This window comes from Capsicum annuum, chromosome 12 (assembly GCF_002878395.1).
Source record: "Capsicum annuum cultivar UCD-10X-F1 chromosome 12, UCD10Xv1.1, whole genome shotgun sequence".
NCBI classification, from domain to species: domain Eukaryota; kingdom Viridiplantae; phylum Streptophyta; class Magnoliopsida; order Solanales; family Solanaceae; genus Capsicum; species Capsicum annuum.
Window position 1 is genome coordinate 119,628,781 of NC_061122.1, and position 18,524 is coordinate 119,647,304.

The window sequence follows — 18,524 nt, forward strand, 5'->3', positions numbered from 1 at the left end:
ACTTTTAGTTTTTTATTTTTGTTGAAATCTGATTCATAGTTTAGTATTACATAAAATAAGCAATTATCGAAATTTTCAACACAAAAAGTTAATTATTTTTATATGAACTCAGTTGTACAATTTTAATTATGATATAATTTTTCTCATGATAATTCAAATGATTTTTTTTTCATTTCAAATCTTTTCTATCTATTTTTAGAAGTAGAGTGGAAAGAAGTCAACATAACATTTAAAAATTTAGAATAAAAATTGTCTTAGTTGGAAAACAAAATTACCCTATGTTAATCTTACACTTAATTTATATATAAATGATGAGAAAAATACATAAAGAAAAGAATAAAAATTATTTACGAGTTTTAAAACTAAAAGTTTGCATAGTTAAACAATTTTTACTATAATATGAAAATATTTTAATAAAAACTTAAAACACTTTAGACGTGATAGACATTGATAAGTTATAAAAAGTATATAGTTCATAAGTGTCGACTTTAATTAACAATAACCTGAGAGAGTCATATATTTATGTTGTAGTCTTGCGTCACTATGTTACGCCGATTTGATAACTTAAGAACCATTATTTATATTTTTATTAATATATATGACTTCTAATTTAGGAACTATATTGATTTTTATATTTATATAAATTTAAACTACATATTTGAATAGTTTTTTTTTAAATATAGTTTAAAAATATGTCAATAGTGATAGCCAAAGCTCAAATTACTTTAGACATGATAGATATCAACGCAAAATAAAAATTATATAGTTCAAAAAAAGTCGATATTGGTTAAACATCAATTCAAGAAAGTCACATATTAATGTTATGGTCTTGCGATCCTACGTACTTTAATTATTATATTTGTTAACTGATGAATTAAAAATATAATTATTAACTGGTGAATCATTAATTATATTTGGTATTAATATGAACTTTAACTACATGATTTTATTTTTATGTTTAAAAAACTCGAACAACATATTTAAATAGTTTAAAAGTATAATTAAAAAATATTTCTATAACGATCGTCTAAATTCAAAATTCTTTAGACATGATAGATATTAACACATTATAAAAATCATAGAGTTCATAATAATTGACCCTAATAAACACAACAACAACAACATACCCAGTGTATTCCCACCTAATGGGGTCTGGGGAGAGTAGAGTGTATGCAGACCATACCACTACCTCAAGAGAAGTAGAGAGGCTGTTTTCGATAGACCCCCAGCTTAGAATCAATCACAGTATAACAAATACAAAAAGTAAGCGGATACAAACTAGTATGGTACACAAAACAAACTTACAATATAACAAACACAAAAGATAAGTGCATAATAAACTAGTACGGGATGCAAAAAAGCCAACACCACTAACCCCAAAGACTACAGCCCCAACACTACGAACCAGAAACTCCAGAACCAAAGGAGCACTCCCCTATTACTACTGCCGCGCTCCCACACCCTAACCCTCTACCCTAATCCGCATTCTTCACACCTTCCTATCAAGGGTTATGTCCTCTGTAAGTTGTAATTGCTCCATATCATGCCTAATTACCTCCCTCCAATATTTCTTTGGTCTACCTCTAGCCCGCCTAAAACCATCCATAGCTAGAGTCTTACACCTCCGCACTAGAGCATCAGGTCCCCTCCTCATCACATGCCCAAATCAACGTAGCCTCACTTCTCGCAACTTATTCTCCACCGAGGCAACTCCCACCTTCTCCCAAATAATCTCATTAATCACCCTATCTTTCCTGGTATGTCCACACATCCATCGTAATATTTGCATCTCTGCCACCTTTACCTTTTGGATGTGGGAGTTCTTAACTGGCCAACACTTCGCTCCATACAGCATAGCCGTCTGGACTACCACTCTGTAAAACTTTTCTTTAAGCTTCAAGGACACCTTCTTATCACAAAGGACTCCCGAATCGAGCCTCCACTTCAACCACCCTGCCCCAATACGATGCGTGAAATCCTCGTCAATCTCACTATTACCCTAACATCAACCCAAACTAATCACTCATTATAGCTATTAAGCTAACCATTGTCATAATTTCTTAGTACTCTAAATAAAAATGAACTATGTCCACATTTAATTGTTTTCACATTTCTTAATAACCCGAAGTAGAAATATTGATTAATTATAATATTTTGTTTGAAATAATTTATTATGGCTACTAGCTGAGGTTACTATTGCTAAATTAAATTTTATCATGTAAAAAATAATTTTTTTCACTCACACTAGGCATGTTGTAGGTGAAAATTAAAAAGAATTGAAAAATTGAATAACTAAAATAAAAAATAGGTAAAATTTATCTGCTATTACATAACGTTAATTCTATCACATAAAAAAATTCAAACATAAACGTCATTTAACTTTAAAAATTGATTTATTTGTGAAATAAAAATATTCTATCTTTAAAATTTAGAACACAAAATTATTTGACCACAATTTTTGTGTACTATTAGAGAATGACAAATTAAAGGACATATAATAGCTATAATAGCGATTTTATGAAATTGATTTGAGACACATAATAAATTCTAATTCTCATAGCACTTGATTAGGATAAGCTTGTGTGAGACTTATTAAAATTTTATTTAGATTTGATATAATTAGTTAATCAAAGTTAATATAATTACTTATTTTTAAAAATTACATTTAAAATTTACAAGCTATAAAATTGAATCTAATTGTTGACAACTCTAATGACACTTCAAATACTCTATATGTGAGACAAGGCTATGAATTAATTTTAATCATGGATATATATATATATATATATATATATATATATATATATATATATTCATTATTGGTATCAAATCAATAATAATTCATACTAGTTAAATCTTCTAATTGATAATTAAGTCAAAAAAAATAAAATTTAATTTATTCATTTTTTCTTTATAAAGAGGTTTTCTTTCATCCAAAAATTGACTATAATTTCTTACATAGATTTCTTTTTAAAAACTAAACTTCTATCGATGCCATTGCAATAAAGATATTGTTATCGAACAAACATAACGTAACACTTAGTGAAATTAATTTGTTTAAAATTAATATAATTAGTTGATTAAAAGTAATTAAATTTAATTTTTCATTTATTTAGATATAAAATATTGTATAGATACACTTTTATAATTATATGTTCAGTTATTAATCCTTGTTCAACTAACAATAATTACATTTGTAGTATTTATTAGTTAATTCAATTTAATAATAGACCATAAAAGTACTATTCCAATAGATAATGTTTGAGAGTCAATAATTATCAAAATATCTGATCAAGATAATACTTAAGTTTAAACGCAGTAAAATTTTATTTAAATCGGTTATAATTAGTTAATTAAAAATAGCTACATTATAATCACTGATCTATTTAAATTATATTTCAAATTTACTTGTAAGACTCGGTAAGATTGTATCAAATCAAATCAAATGATTAAAAATAATCTAATTTAATTAGATCGGCAAATATATTATTGTGATGAAACTTAGTTTTTGATTTTATGATAAAAAAATTTAATCTCTTTGTAGACACAATATAAATTTAGTATTGTATTTTTGTAATCTTTTTTCAAAGAATTTTATTCGACCTAGTTAACAACAACCTAGGAGAGTACCAAAAAATTAATATTGTAGTTTTTGTGCCTTTTTTCTATGCCAATTTGACAACTTATGAATCACTACTTATATTTTCTATTAATATGAGCTCTAAATAAGTAATTTTATAAATTATTATGTTTGAATAAAACTTAAACTCTATATTTATTTATTTTTAAATATAAATTTTAAATATTTCAATAGCAACATCCAAAATTCAAAGTACTTTAGTTATGATAGACATTAACATATTATAGAAATCACTAAATTATACAATTCATAAGTATCAACCCTAATTATGAAAATCTTACACCTATAATTTTCGTAATATTATACATATTTTTTAAACATTTAAAAAAATTATGTATAAAACAATTTTAAAGTGAAAGAATAAAATAAAATATTACATTTAAATAAAATTACAAATAACTTAAGTATTTAAAGTGAAAACAAATTACTACTAATAGTTGATTTATCCTATTAAATAATTTGTATCATTTCATATCACACTCATTAGACACAAAAAAAAATATTTTAATAAAATAAACAAGTTATACATTTGCTAACTTTTTATTTTAAATTATTCTCAAATTAAAAATAAAAGAAAAAAATATCAATTTAGTATCTTTCATCAATTTCTCTCTATTAAAAGGTGTCGCACGGATATTTAGCCTCTTTCATCATTCGATTTTTTAATTATTATTTTAGTTTTTGCTTTTTAATCTTAATTTTTTATTTTACATTATTTGTGTTCTATTTCCTTTCTTTTTATTTGTCAATCATTACTTCTTGTAATTTTATGTTATGTCACGTATTTTTATTATTATTTATTTATTCATCTAGCATAACTGATTAACTACACTACTATTTTAATTGTTGAATTAAAATAAAATTTTATTGTTGAACAAGGTTATAGATTCATATTTTCTTTTCTTTTGAATTAAATTACGTGGGTCATAAAAAATTATCGAAAAACCCGAATCAATTATTTCTATAATATTAGTTTTATATATATATGTATATATATATATATATATATATATTAATATATTTTTAATAAATAATATATGTATCTTGAATATCAATTTAGTATCATTTATAAGGTTAGTTGCTATCAAATATGAGTCTTACTTTAGAAATGGTGGACATCAACACATTATAGAAATCATAAAACTCATATAGTTCATGTGTGTCAATCTAGTTAACAACAATTCTAAGAAGTCTTCCGCTAATGTTGTGGGGGGGCTTAGGCTCTCATGTTACGCCAATTTGATAACTTGTGAATTATCATTTATATATGTTATTAATATGACCTCTAATTATTAAATTTGTTTAAATTATTTTTTTTATAGTGGTGGTGTCTAAGTCAACTTGCAATTAATTTAAATTATATATTTAAATAATTTGAATAATAACAACAGTCAAAATTTCAAACACACGTTAGACATAATAGACGTCGATACATTATAGAATCCTAAAAATTATACAGTTCACATGTGTTGGCCTTAGTTAACAACAACTCGGCATATCAAGACGCATTAATGTTGTAGCCTTAGATCCTTAGGTTATGCTGATCTAATAATTTATGAATCATTAGTGATAATTTTTTTGAATATGTCCTTTAATTAAGCAATTTAATTAAATATTATATTTAAATTTTATTTCAATAATTTTTAAATATAATTTCAAAATATATCAATATCGATAATCAAATTCAAAATACTTTAAACATGGTAGACATCGGCATATTATAAAAATTGTATAGTTTATATATTTTGATCCTAGTTAACAGCAACTCATGAGAGTCATGTATTGATGTTGTCGTCTTACGACCTTATATTATGTCGATTTTATAATTTACAAACTATAATTTATATTTGTTATAATATGATTTCTAATTAAGTAATATTATATTTAAATAAAATTTAAGCTATATATTTAGATAAATTTTAAATATAATTTAATATATTTCATTAACGGTAGTCAAAATTAAAATCATTATACACATAATAGATATCGACACATTATAGAAATTGTGAAAATCACAAAATTTACATTTGTGGACCCTAGTTAACAACAACTAAAGATATCAACATGCATTATTATTGTATTTTGTACCTCTATATTACGGTAATTTGATAACTTTTGAATATTACTTATATTTATTATTAATATATCCTCTAATTAAATAGTTTTAATTAATTATTATATTTTAATAAATTTAAACTATATTTAAATAATTTATAAGTCTAATTTGAAATATTTCAATAATGATAATCAAAATTTAAAATATTTTAGACATGATAAACATCGATACATTATAAAATCATATTTTTCATATTTGTTGAACCTAGTTAATGCTTTAAGAAAAACACTTTTGTGATAAATTTTAGAATGAAATGACTTTTATATAATAAATAAATAAATAAATAAATTTATGTGATAAATTCAAAATTTAGATAACCACTGATGGCCTTTATCCAAAAATATTTTAAGGAATTATGATCAATCATAATAAAATTAATTTTAAATTTCAATTAAAAAAAAACTAAAGAGAAATTAAGGGAGAAGGAAAAAAGTTAGGGTGTGATTGGATAGACAGTGAAATTAAGGTGAGTTTCCCATTTTAAAGTTAAATAAATATTCCTCTTTCATATTTAATGATAGTCATAATTTATACAACATAAATTTAATTACATTTAACTTCTTGAATTTAGAAGATAGTAAAGATCTATTTATTTCTTAAAAGAAAAAGGTTAGTATAGTCTTTATACATTTATGGCCATTTTCTGGCCAAAAAATTATGGCAAAAAATATGTACTCTAATGAAATAATTTTATTAATTATTATATTTAAATATATTTAAATTATATTTAAATAAATTTTTATTTTTTTAAGTCTAATTTGAAAATATTTCAATATTAGCAATCAAAATTTAAAATACTTTAAATATAATAAATACTGGCACATTATAAAAATTATATCGTTCATATTTATCAACTCTAGCAAATGTTTTAAAAAAATGTGATAACTATAGAATTGAATAACTTTTATATAATAATAAATTTATTATTGTGATAAGTTCAAAATTAGTTAATCATAGATGAACTTTTTCTAAAAATATTTTAAAGGATTATGACCAATATATTAATAATCATTGATGAACTTTTCTAAAAAATATTTTAAATAATTATGATCAATGTAGTAATAAAACTAGTTTTAAAGACTAAATTGAAGATTGAGGGAGAAGGATGAAAATGCAATGAATTTAGCTGGGTTTCACAGACTAAATTTAATTTAATACTTTTCCTTCGCATTTAATGATAGTGATAATTTATCCCACATAAATTTTAGTTGCATTTAATATTAAAAATTTACTTCTTTTTTATTTAAGGAAAAGGTTAGTATGGTCTTTATACATTTTTGGCCATTTTATGGCAAAAAAAATTATGGCCATTTAGCAGCTCCCAGTATTAAATAGGTTGTATTAGTAATATTGAAATTAGTAGTACTGAAATTATTAATATTGAGATTAGTAATGCTAAAATTATTTTTTACGAAAGTGCTAAATGGTCACAATTTTTGGCCCAAATTTGGCCACAATTGTGAAAAGACTTTCATGGCCTTATTTAAATTTTACCGTATTTTACCATAAAAAGGGCATAAAAGTCTAAAAGTTAACTTGTTTAAAGTGTGAACATAACTTTTTTCTATTGTGGCCAGAAGGACTTTTTCTATTTTTTATGCAGTATTTGATTTGATGTATTGAAAATAATAGAGTATGTATTATTATAGGGAGCTGCTAAATGGTCATAACTTTTTGTTCATAAAATGATCATAAATGTACAAATTCCATACTAACCTTTTCCTTAGATAAAAAAAAAAAGTAAATTTTTAATGTTAAATGCAACTAAAATTTATGTAGGATAAGTTATCACTATCATTAAATGTGAAGGAAAATTATTAAATTAGCTTTAGTGTGTAGTCCCCCCTAACTTCATCCATTGCATTTTCATCCTTTTCCCTCAATCTTCAATTTAGTTTTTTTTTTAAATCAAAATTTAAAACTAGTTTTATTACTACATTGATCATAATTATTTAAAATATTTTTAGAAAAAGTTCATCTATGATTAACTAATTTTGAACTTATCACAATAATAAATTTATTATTATATAAAATTCATTCGATTCTAAAGTTTATCATATTTTTTTATAACATTAGCTAGGGTTGATAAATATGAACGATATGATTTTTATAATGTGTTAGTGTTTATTATATTTAAAGTATTTTGATTGCAAATATTGAAATATTTTCAAATTAAACTTAAAAAATTAAAAATTTATTTAAATATAATTTAAATATATTTAAATATAATAATTAATAAAATTATTTAATTAGAGTACATATTTTTTGCCATAATTTTTTGGCCCAAAAATGTATAAAGACTATACTAACATTTTCCTTTAAATAAATAAATAAATAAATTTTTACTATCTCGTAAATCCAAGAAGTTAAATGTAACTAAAATTTGTGTTGAATAAATTATGACTATCATTAAATATGAAAGAGGAATATTTATTTAACTTTAAAATGGGAGACCCACCTTAATTTCACTTTCTATCCAATCACACCCTCCCTTTTCGTCCTTCTCCCTCGATTTTTCTCTTTAGTCTTTTTTTTTTTATCAAAATTTAAAACTAATTTTATTATATATTGATCATAATTCTTTAAAATATTTTTGGATACGATCATCGGTGGTTAACTAAAATTTTGAATTTATCACCAAAATTTCTTTATTTATTATATAAAAGTCATTTCATTCTAAAGTTTATGACAAAAGTATTTTTTTAAAAACATTAACTAGATTCAGAAAATATGAAAAATATAATTTTATAATGTGTCAATGTTTATCATGTCTAAAATATTTTAAATTTTGACTATCATTATTGAAATATTTTTAAATTAGACTTATAAACTATTTAGATATAGTTTAAATTTATTAAAATGTAATAATTAATTAAAACTATTTAATTAAAGGATATATTAATAGTGAATATAAGTAATATTCACAAGTTATCAAAGTACCGTAATATAGAGGTACAAAATACAACAATAATGCGTCTTGATATATTTAGTTGTTGTTAACTAGGGTCCACAAATGTAAATTTTGTGATTTTCACAATTTCTATAATGTGTCAATATCTATTATATGTATAATGATTTGAATTTTGACTGTCGTTAATAAAATATATTAAATCAATGCATGACTCGCATGAGTTGCTGTTAACTAGGATCAAATTATAAGAACTATACGATTTTTATAATATGCCGATGTCTACCATGTTTAAAGTGTTTTGAATTTTGACTGTCGATATTGATATATGTTGCAATTATATTTAAAAATTATCAAAATAAAATTAAAATTTATTTAAATATAATATTTAATTAAATTTCTTAATTAAAGGACATATTCATAAAAATTATCAGTAATGATTCACAAATTATCAAATCAGCATAACCTAAGGATCTAAGGCTACAACATTAATGCGTCTTGATAGCTTGAGTTGTTGTTAACTAGGGTCAACACATGTGAACTGTATAATTTTTAGGATTCTATAATGTGTCGACGTCTATTATGTCTAAAGTATATTTGAAATTTTGAATGTTGCTATAATTCAAATTATTTAAATATATAGTTTAAATTTATTGTAAGTTGGCTTGGACACCACTATTATAAAAAAATAATTTAAACATAATTAATAATTAGAGGTCGTATTAATAACATACATAAATGATAATTCGCAAGTTATCAAATCGTCGTAACACGAGAGCCTAATCCCCCCCACAACATTAGTGAAAGACTTTTTAGGATTGTTATTAACTAGACTGACACACATGAACTATATGAGTTTTATGATTTTATAATGTGTTGATGTCCACCATGTCTAAAGTAAAACTCGTATTTGATAGCAACTAACCTTTATAAATGATACTAAATTGATAATCAAGATGCATATATTATTTATTAAAAATATATTAATGAATATATATATATATATATATACTAATATTATAAAAATAATTGATTCATGTTTTTTGATAATTTTTTATGACCCGTGTAATTTAATTCAAAAGAAAAGAAAATATGAATCTATAACCTTGTTCAACAATAAACTTCTATTTTAATTCAATAATTAAAATAGTAGTGTAGTTAATCAGCTATTCTAGATGAATAAATAAATAAATAAATAATAATAAAAATACGCGGCATAACATAAAATTACAAGAAGTAATAATTGACAAATAAAAAGAAAGAAAATGGAACATAAATAATGTAAAATAAAAAATTAATATTAAAAAGAAAAAAATAAAATAGTAATAAAAAAATCAAATGATGAAAGAGGCTAAATATCCATGCGACACCTTTTAATTCGGAGAGAAATTGATGAAAGAGGCTAAATAGTTATTTTTTTCTTTTATTTTTAATTTGGGAATAATTTAAAATAAAAAGTTAGCAAATCTATACAACAACAACAACAAACCCAGTGTATTCCCACTTAGTGGGGTCTGGGGGGGTAAGATGTACGCAGTCCATACCTCTACCTCTGATGAAGTAGAAAGGCTGTTTCCGAAAGACCCCCGGCTCAAGTCACGAGATATCACACAAACACATAGTACAGCACAGCAGCAGATGACATAACATAGATACGGCACCCATAGGGAATATAAAACAGAGTAAAGCTGTTAGCAAATCTATAATTTATTTATTTAATAAAATAATTTATTTTATGTCTAATGAGTGTGATAAGAAATAATACAAATTATTTAATAGGATAAACCAACTATTAGTAATAATTTGTTTTCACTTTAAATACTTAAGTTATTTGTAATTTTATTTAAATGTAATATTTTATTTTATTCTTTCACTTTAAAATTATTTTATACATAATTTTCTTAAATGTTTACAAAATAGGTATAATATTACGGAAAGTATAGGTGTAAGATTTTCATAATATAGCATCTGTATGCTTGATTTTCATAATTAGGGTCAACACTTATGATTTGTATAATTTTTGTGATTTCTATAATATGTCAATGTCTATCATAACTAAAGTACTTTGAATTTTGAGTGTTGCTATTGAAATATTTAAAAGTTATATTTAAAAATATATATATATATATATATATATATATATATATTTTAAATTTTATTCAAACATAATAATTTATTAAATTACTTACTTAGAGCTCATATTAATAGAAAATATAAGTAATGATTCATAAGTTGTCAAATTGGCATAAAATAAGGGCACAAAAATTACAATATTAATTTTTTAGTACTCTCCTAGGTTGTTGTTAACTAGGTCGAATAAACTTCTTTGAAAAAAGATTACAAAAATACAATAATAAATTTATATTGTGTCTACATAGAGATTAATTTTTCCTATCATAAAATCAAACACTAAGTTTCATCACAGTAATATATTTGCCGATCTAATTAGATTAGATTTTTAATCATTTGATTTGATTTGATACAATCTTACCGAATCTTACAAGTAAATTTGAAATATAATTTAAATAGATCAGTGATTATAATGTAGTTTTTTTTAATTCACTAATTATAGCCAATTTAAATAAAATTTTACTACGTTTAAACTTAAGTTTTATGTAAGAAATTATAGTCAATTTTTGGATGAAAGAAAACCTCTTTATAAAGAGAAAAATGAATAAATTAAATTTCATTTTTTTTGACTTAATTATTGGTCAGAAGATTTAATTGGTATGAATTATTATTGATTTGATACCAGTAATGAGCTATTTCTGTAACTTAAGCATACACATATATATATATCCATGATTAAAATTAATTGATAGACTTGTCTCACATATAGATTATTTGAAGTGTCATTAGAGTTGTCGATTGGATCCAATTTTATACCTTGTAAATTATAAATGTAATTTTTAAAAATAAGTAATTATATTAACTTTGATTAACTAATTATATCAAATCCAAGCAAAATTTTAGTAAGTCTCACACAAGCTTATCCTAATCAAGTGCAATGAGAATTAGTATTTATTATGTGTCTCAAATCAATTTCATAAAACCGCTATTATTGTTAGAATTTTTGTCCTGATTTCTCATCAAAATTAAGTTTTACTTTTTCTTAGAAAGAAAATAAAAATAACCTTAATTACTTTTACTTTTCTTGAAAAGGAAATATAAAATTTTTTCATATTTTGCAAACCTTTTTCTTGAAGAAAAGGTTTTGAAACTCTATAAATAAAAGACCACCCTTCTCATATAGTAACACAATAACATCTACAATATAGTCATTTAAAAGCTTTGGTTAGGGGAAGATTTTCTCTCTCATTAGTTTTTGTATTTTTTTTTAAATATTATATTTTATAATATGTAAGTTAATTGGCCAAAACATATAATAATTTTAGGCTTTTTAGTATTGTTTTCTTTGTCATCTGATTTATCGTCTATATGATTTGCAAACTAAAAGCTTCCGCATGACGCCCTCTCGATTTCAAACCCAACAAGTGGTATCAGACCACATAGTTCAATGGTTCAGTGGTTCAGATTGAGGACATATTGAGATCAAAGTTGCAACTAATTTGACGACAATGAAGATCTTTGTCTAGTTACATGTGGAGACACTTGTCAATCATATTTCAATAATCCTGCTGTCACATATTTGAAAATGAAGCTCACTTTTAACCCTGCAAAAGGGATCCAATATTTTTAACCCGAAAAGTGTTGATATATTTTAACCCAAAGAGACTCAATTTTTAAAGCATGTCAAACAACAGTGATATATGAACAATATATGAAAAACGAAGATAATGCACAAAAAGAAGGAGGATCAAGAATATTTTACAGAAAATCAAGCCAAAATAAAGAGATTTGTTAGGGTTTTTGCCCTAATTTTCTTACCAAAATTAAGTTTTACTTTTTTTTGGAAAGAAAATAAAAGTAACCATAATTACTTTTACTTTTCTTGAAAGAAAAATATAAATTTTTTTATATTTTGCAAACCTCTTTCTTAGAGGAAAGGTTTTGGAACTCTATAAATAGAAGACCGCCCTTCTCATACTATAACACAATAGCATCCATAATGTAGTCATTTAAGAGCTTTGGTTAGGGGGAGATTTTCTCTCTCATTAGTTTTTGTGTTTTCTTAAATATTATGTTTTATAATATGTAGATCAATTGGCCAAAACATATAATAATTTTATGCTTTTTAGTATTATTTTCTTTGTCATCTGATTTATCGTCTATATGATTTGCAAACTAAAAACTTTCGCATGATGCCCTCTCGATTTCGAACCCAACAATTATAGCTATTATATGTCCTTTAATTTTTTATTTTCTAATAGTATACAAAAATTGTGGTCAAATAATTTTTTTGTTCTAAATTTTAAAGATAAAATAATTTTATGTTACAAATATATCAATTTTTAAAGTTAAATGACGTTTATGTTTGAATTTTTTTTATGTGATAGAATCAATGTTATGTAACAACAGATAAATTTTACCTATCTTTGATTTCAGTAATTCAATATTTCAATTCTTTTTAATTTTCACCTACAACATGCCTAGTGTAAGTGAAAAAAATATTTTTCACACGATAAAAGTTAATTTAGTAATAGTAACCTCAACTTGTAGCTGTAATAAATTATTTCAAATAAAATATTATAATTAATCAATATTTCTACTTCAGGTTATTAAGAAATGTGAAAATAATTAAATGTGGACATAGTTAATTTTTATTTAGAGTACTAAGAAATTATGACAATGGTTAGCTTGATAGCTATAATGAGTAATTATTTTGGGTTGATATTTATTAGGGTCAACAATTATGAACTCTATGATTTTTATAATGTTTTAATATCTATCATGTCTAAAGAATTTTCAACTTAGACAATTGTTATAGAAATATTTTTTAATTATACTTTAAACTATTTAAATATGTTGTTCGATTTTTCTAAACATAAAAATAAAATCACGCAGTTAAAGTTCATATTAATAAAAAATATAATTGATGATTCACCAGTTAATAATTATATTTTTAATTCACCAGTTAACAAATATTATAATTAAAGTACGTAGGATTGCAAGACCATAACATTAATGTGTGGCTTTCTTGAATTGATGTTTAACCAATATCGCTTTTTTTGAGCTATATAATTTTTATTTTGTGACGATATCTATCATGTCTAAAGTAATTTGAGCTTTAACTATCACTATCGAAATATTTTAAAACTATATTTAAAAACAAAAACAATTCAAATATGTAGTTTAAATTTATATAAACATAAAAATTAATATAGTTCCTTAATTAGAAGTCATATATACTAATAAAAATATAAATAATGGTTCCTAAGTTATCAAATTGGCGTAACATAGTGACGCAAGACTACAACATCAATGTTTGACTCTCTTAGGTAATTGTTAATTAAAGTCGACACTTATGAACTATATGATTTTTATAACTTGTCAATGTCTATCATGTCTAAAGTATTTTTAAGTTTTTATTAAAATATTTTCATATTATATTAAAAATTATTTAACTATGCAAACTTTTAGTTTTAAAACTCATAAATAGTTTTAATTCTTTTCTTTATGTATTTTTCTTATCATTTATTTATAATTTAAGTGTAAGATTAACATAGGGTAATTATTTTTTTCAACTAAGAAAATTTTTATGTGAAATTTTCAAATGTTATGTTGACTTCTTTCCACTCTACTTCTAAAAGTAGATAGAAAATATTTGAAATGAAAAAAAAAATCGTTTGAATTATCATGAGAAAAATTCTAGCATAAATAAAATTGTACAACTAAATTCATACAAAAATAACTAACTTTTTGTGTTGAAAATTTGATAATTGCTTATTTTATGTAATACTAAACTGCGAATCAGATTTCAAAAAATATAAAAAAATAAAATTTATTCAAAATATTGATAGGTTTTAATATATATATATATATATATATATATATATATATATATAATTAAAGATTAAGAAAATAAGAATTATTTATATGATGAAACATATAATTAAGTAGATATGATACATAAATATATAATGTTAAATTTAAAATTTCAGATGATACTGGTCACACTGATTTTGGATATATGAGAATTTAATTAATTAATTTTATATTATTATTTTTATCCTAGACTATTCCTTTCAAACAATAAGTACTAGGCAATCATATTTATAAAAATTATGTTAATTTGTCCATTTTCATGTATTGGGATAGTTTCCAATGTATTGAAAAAGAGTAATAAAATAAGTAATAAAAGAATTTTAAATATAAGATGAAAGAGGTAAAAATGTCCACTTGTTATTTAAAAATAGAGGAGTTATATGTATTAATTTAAGGAATGCATATTATGATAGAACTAAATTTAGAAATCTACCAAAATATTATAAATACTAATGAATAAAATAGACCAATTTCAAAAATATAAGGAACTAAAACAAATATTATCTGAGAAACGAATGAATTAAAAATAAGAAAAGAAAGACTACAATATAATTTAATTATTGGAGTATGTCAAAAATCAATAAAAGCACAAAAAGAAGAAATATCATATTTAGAAGCTCTAATAGATAACCTAGAATACATACATCAACATGAATTATATACAATCAAATAGATAAAATGAATAAAGAAGAATTCATAATAGATGAAAAAACATATGAAAATCACGAAAGGCTAAAAATAAGAATAATATTTTCTAATTTAGGAAGAAGATATAAGAAAATAGGTGAACACTTATATTTAATGTTAGAAAAAGAAGAATTAAAATTAGAAGATAAACTAACAACTATGGTAAGAATAGCAAAAGAAAATGAAGAAATAAACAGGAAAAAAAATAAAAAAAATAAAATAACAAATTACGGATGAAATACAGAAAATAGAAGAAATAAAAAATAATAGGATTACTGAGTTAAAAAAAGAATTACAAATACTAAAATATCTATATGGAAAAAAGACAAAGAGAAAAAGACGAAAAGGATAAAGAATAGAAACTACTAGATGAAATAAACCAATTTAAAGAAAAATTACAAACAAAAATGAAGAATTAAAGACCAATGAATTAGAAATAAATACAATAGATACTGAAAAATAAATGATTATGATTCAGAAGATAGTGAAACATATATAGAAATTTTAGAAAGAATAAAAGATCTAGAAATTAAGGAAAAAGAATAAGCAGTTAATAAAAAAAATATAGAAGAAATAAATACTCTTGATAAAAAAGATGACGAAAGCATAATACCTAGTACATCAGAAATAAGAAAGCCAAAATATAAATACAAAAATAAGTACAACCCAAAAAATGAATACAGATGGACACCAAAATAAATAGTTAATAAAAATTATAACTTCTTAAATTTAGACTGTGTAATAGACACAAATAAGACGATACAATTATGGGTAGGATATGTATCAAAACAATTACTAGATAATAGCATAGACACAACAAATACACCAGAATATATAGAAAGAACACTAATAGGAACATTAAAATTATGGCTATCAAATTTAACCGAAGAAAGTAAAAAGGTACTAAGATCTGACAAATACAGAACGAACAACTAAAGAAGTTACAACTAAAGCATCACCCATAGAAATATTAAAAAAATATGAAACGGCTATCAGAAATGAATTTAGTAGTATAGAAACAAAAAAAGAAGAAGAAGAAGAAGAAGAACAAAATATAGAAAAGGATACAAATAGAAATTTAATGTTGAAATTAGCAATATGTAATATGTGCTACATAGATGAATATAAATGTGCATTCAAAGAATATTATTATAAGGGAAAATATAATGTAGAAGAAAATAAGGAAATAAGGAGATTATATGTTAGCAAACTACCTGAATCATTTAGTTCAAAAATAATAAAATGTTGGGATGAAGCAAAAATAGTAGATACTCTAGGAGCAAGGATAAAATTTTTACAACAATGGTATAGGAATATATGTGAAAAATATAGGGAAGAATTAAAAATGGAGAAAAACATTAATAAAGAATTTAGCATGTTGCAAAGATAAAATAACACCTCAATTTGGATGTGAAGAAAAATACTACAAGAAAAGAAAAAGACATAAGAAATATAAGAAATCCCAATATTAATATAAAAAACCAAGAAAAAGATATTACGTAAAAGACTATAAACATAAAAGACCATATAGAAAGAAGAAGTCTATAAAAGAATGTAAATATTATAATTGTGGAAAATTAGGACACTTAGCTAAAGATTGTAAAGTACTCAAAGATCCAAAAAAGAAACAAATATCAGAAATAAAGATAGAAAACACAGAATATATGCAAATAGATTATATAGATTATGAATTAGAAAGTGAAGATAGTATATATGAAATCTCGAAAAATGAAACAGATAACAAAATAGATAGCGAATTAGATGAATTAAATGACTGAAGAAAGTATGCAAATAATAAAAAAGGAAGAATATTTAAATGAAGAAGAAATAGATCAAAAATTTATATTTGATAGCAATATATTTGAAGAAATAAAAGGAAAAAAATTAGACTTAAGTGTAGAAAAAATATTTAAAGTACCAACAATAAGGAATATATTTAATAGACGGAAAGAAGAATACTACGTAGTAAGCCAAAAAGAATATATAATAGATTGTAGATACGCGAAAGGAAAATCTAGTATACCACTAGTAATAAAAAGAATAGTTAATAAAGAAATACAAGATATAAAAAGTAAAGACCCCATAAAATATATACACCTTGGAGGAACAAAAATATTAATAAAAACATTTTTTAGAGAAGAAATAGATACACCAATAGAACTATATTTAGCAGATGATAGGATCGTAAAATCTATAGAAAAAAGCATAATAAGTGCTATCATAGGGAATCTAATATACCAAAAATTTAAATTTATAATAAGTGTAAATTATTCAATACCAATAACAAATAAAAATATAGATAAGTCATTAATACTATATTGGAAAATATTAGAAATAGAATTAACCCCAGGAAGTAAAATATTTACAGTAAGATGCAAAAATTTATATGTATTAACAACAAAGAATAAAATAACTGGAAAAAATAAAATAAACAAAATAAAAATAGATAGCCCTTTTGAGCAATTTGTAAAAATCATAGATAATAATGATTATAGCTACCAGAATATAGATATAGAAGAAGATTTAGAAATAGTAAATGAAAAAAAAAGAACACCAAAGAGAATGTCTTATCAAAAACCAGAAACATAAAAAAAGAATAGCATATGAGATAACTCTAAAATCTAATCTAACTCAATATTATATAATAGGAACAATATATGAAAAAAAATATTTAATACTAATAAACACAGGACAGGAAGATAATTATATACTGAAATACTTAGTAAAAACTGAAGAAATTAAAACAAATGATGATAAGTGTCCAGATTCGCCAAGAAATCTAATAATTATTAAGAATACGACTGACAAGGAAATTATAAGAGGAGTCAAAAAGATAAAATTGAATTTGAAGTAAAAGAAGAAACACAAAAAGAAGATATAATATTAGGAATAAAATGGTTGGAACAAGTAAAACCATACAATATAGAACATACCCAATTAACCATAACGTATAATAAAGAAAAATTGTTAATAAAAAGAGCTTTACTATGAAAATATATGTAATCATAAAGATAATAGTAGAAGGATATTATAATAGATATTATACGTCAATGATAGATACAGGAGCAGAAGCCAATTTATGTAGATATAACTGTTTACCAAAAAATAAATGGGATAAGTTAAGAACACCAATAGTAGTTAAAGGATTTAATAATGAAGGAAGTCTAATTACATATAAAGCTAGGAATGTAAAAATACAAATATGGGATAAATATTAATAATAGAAG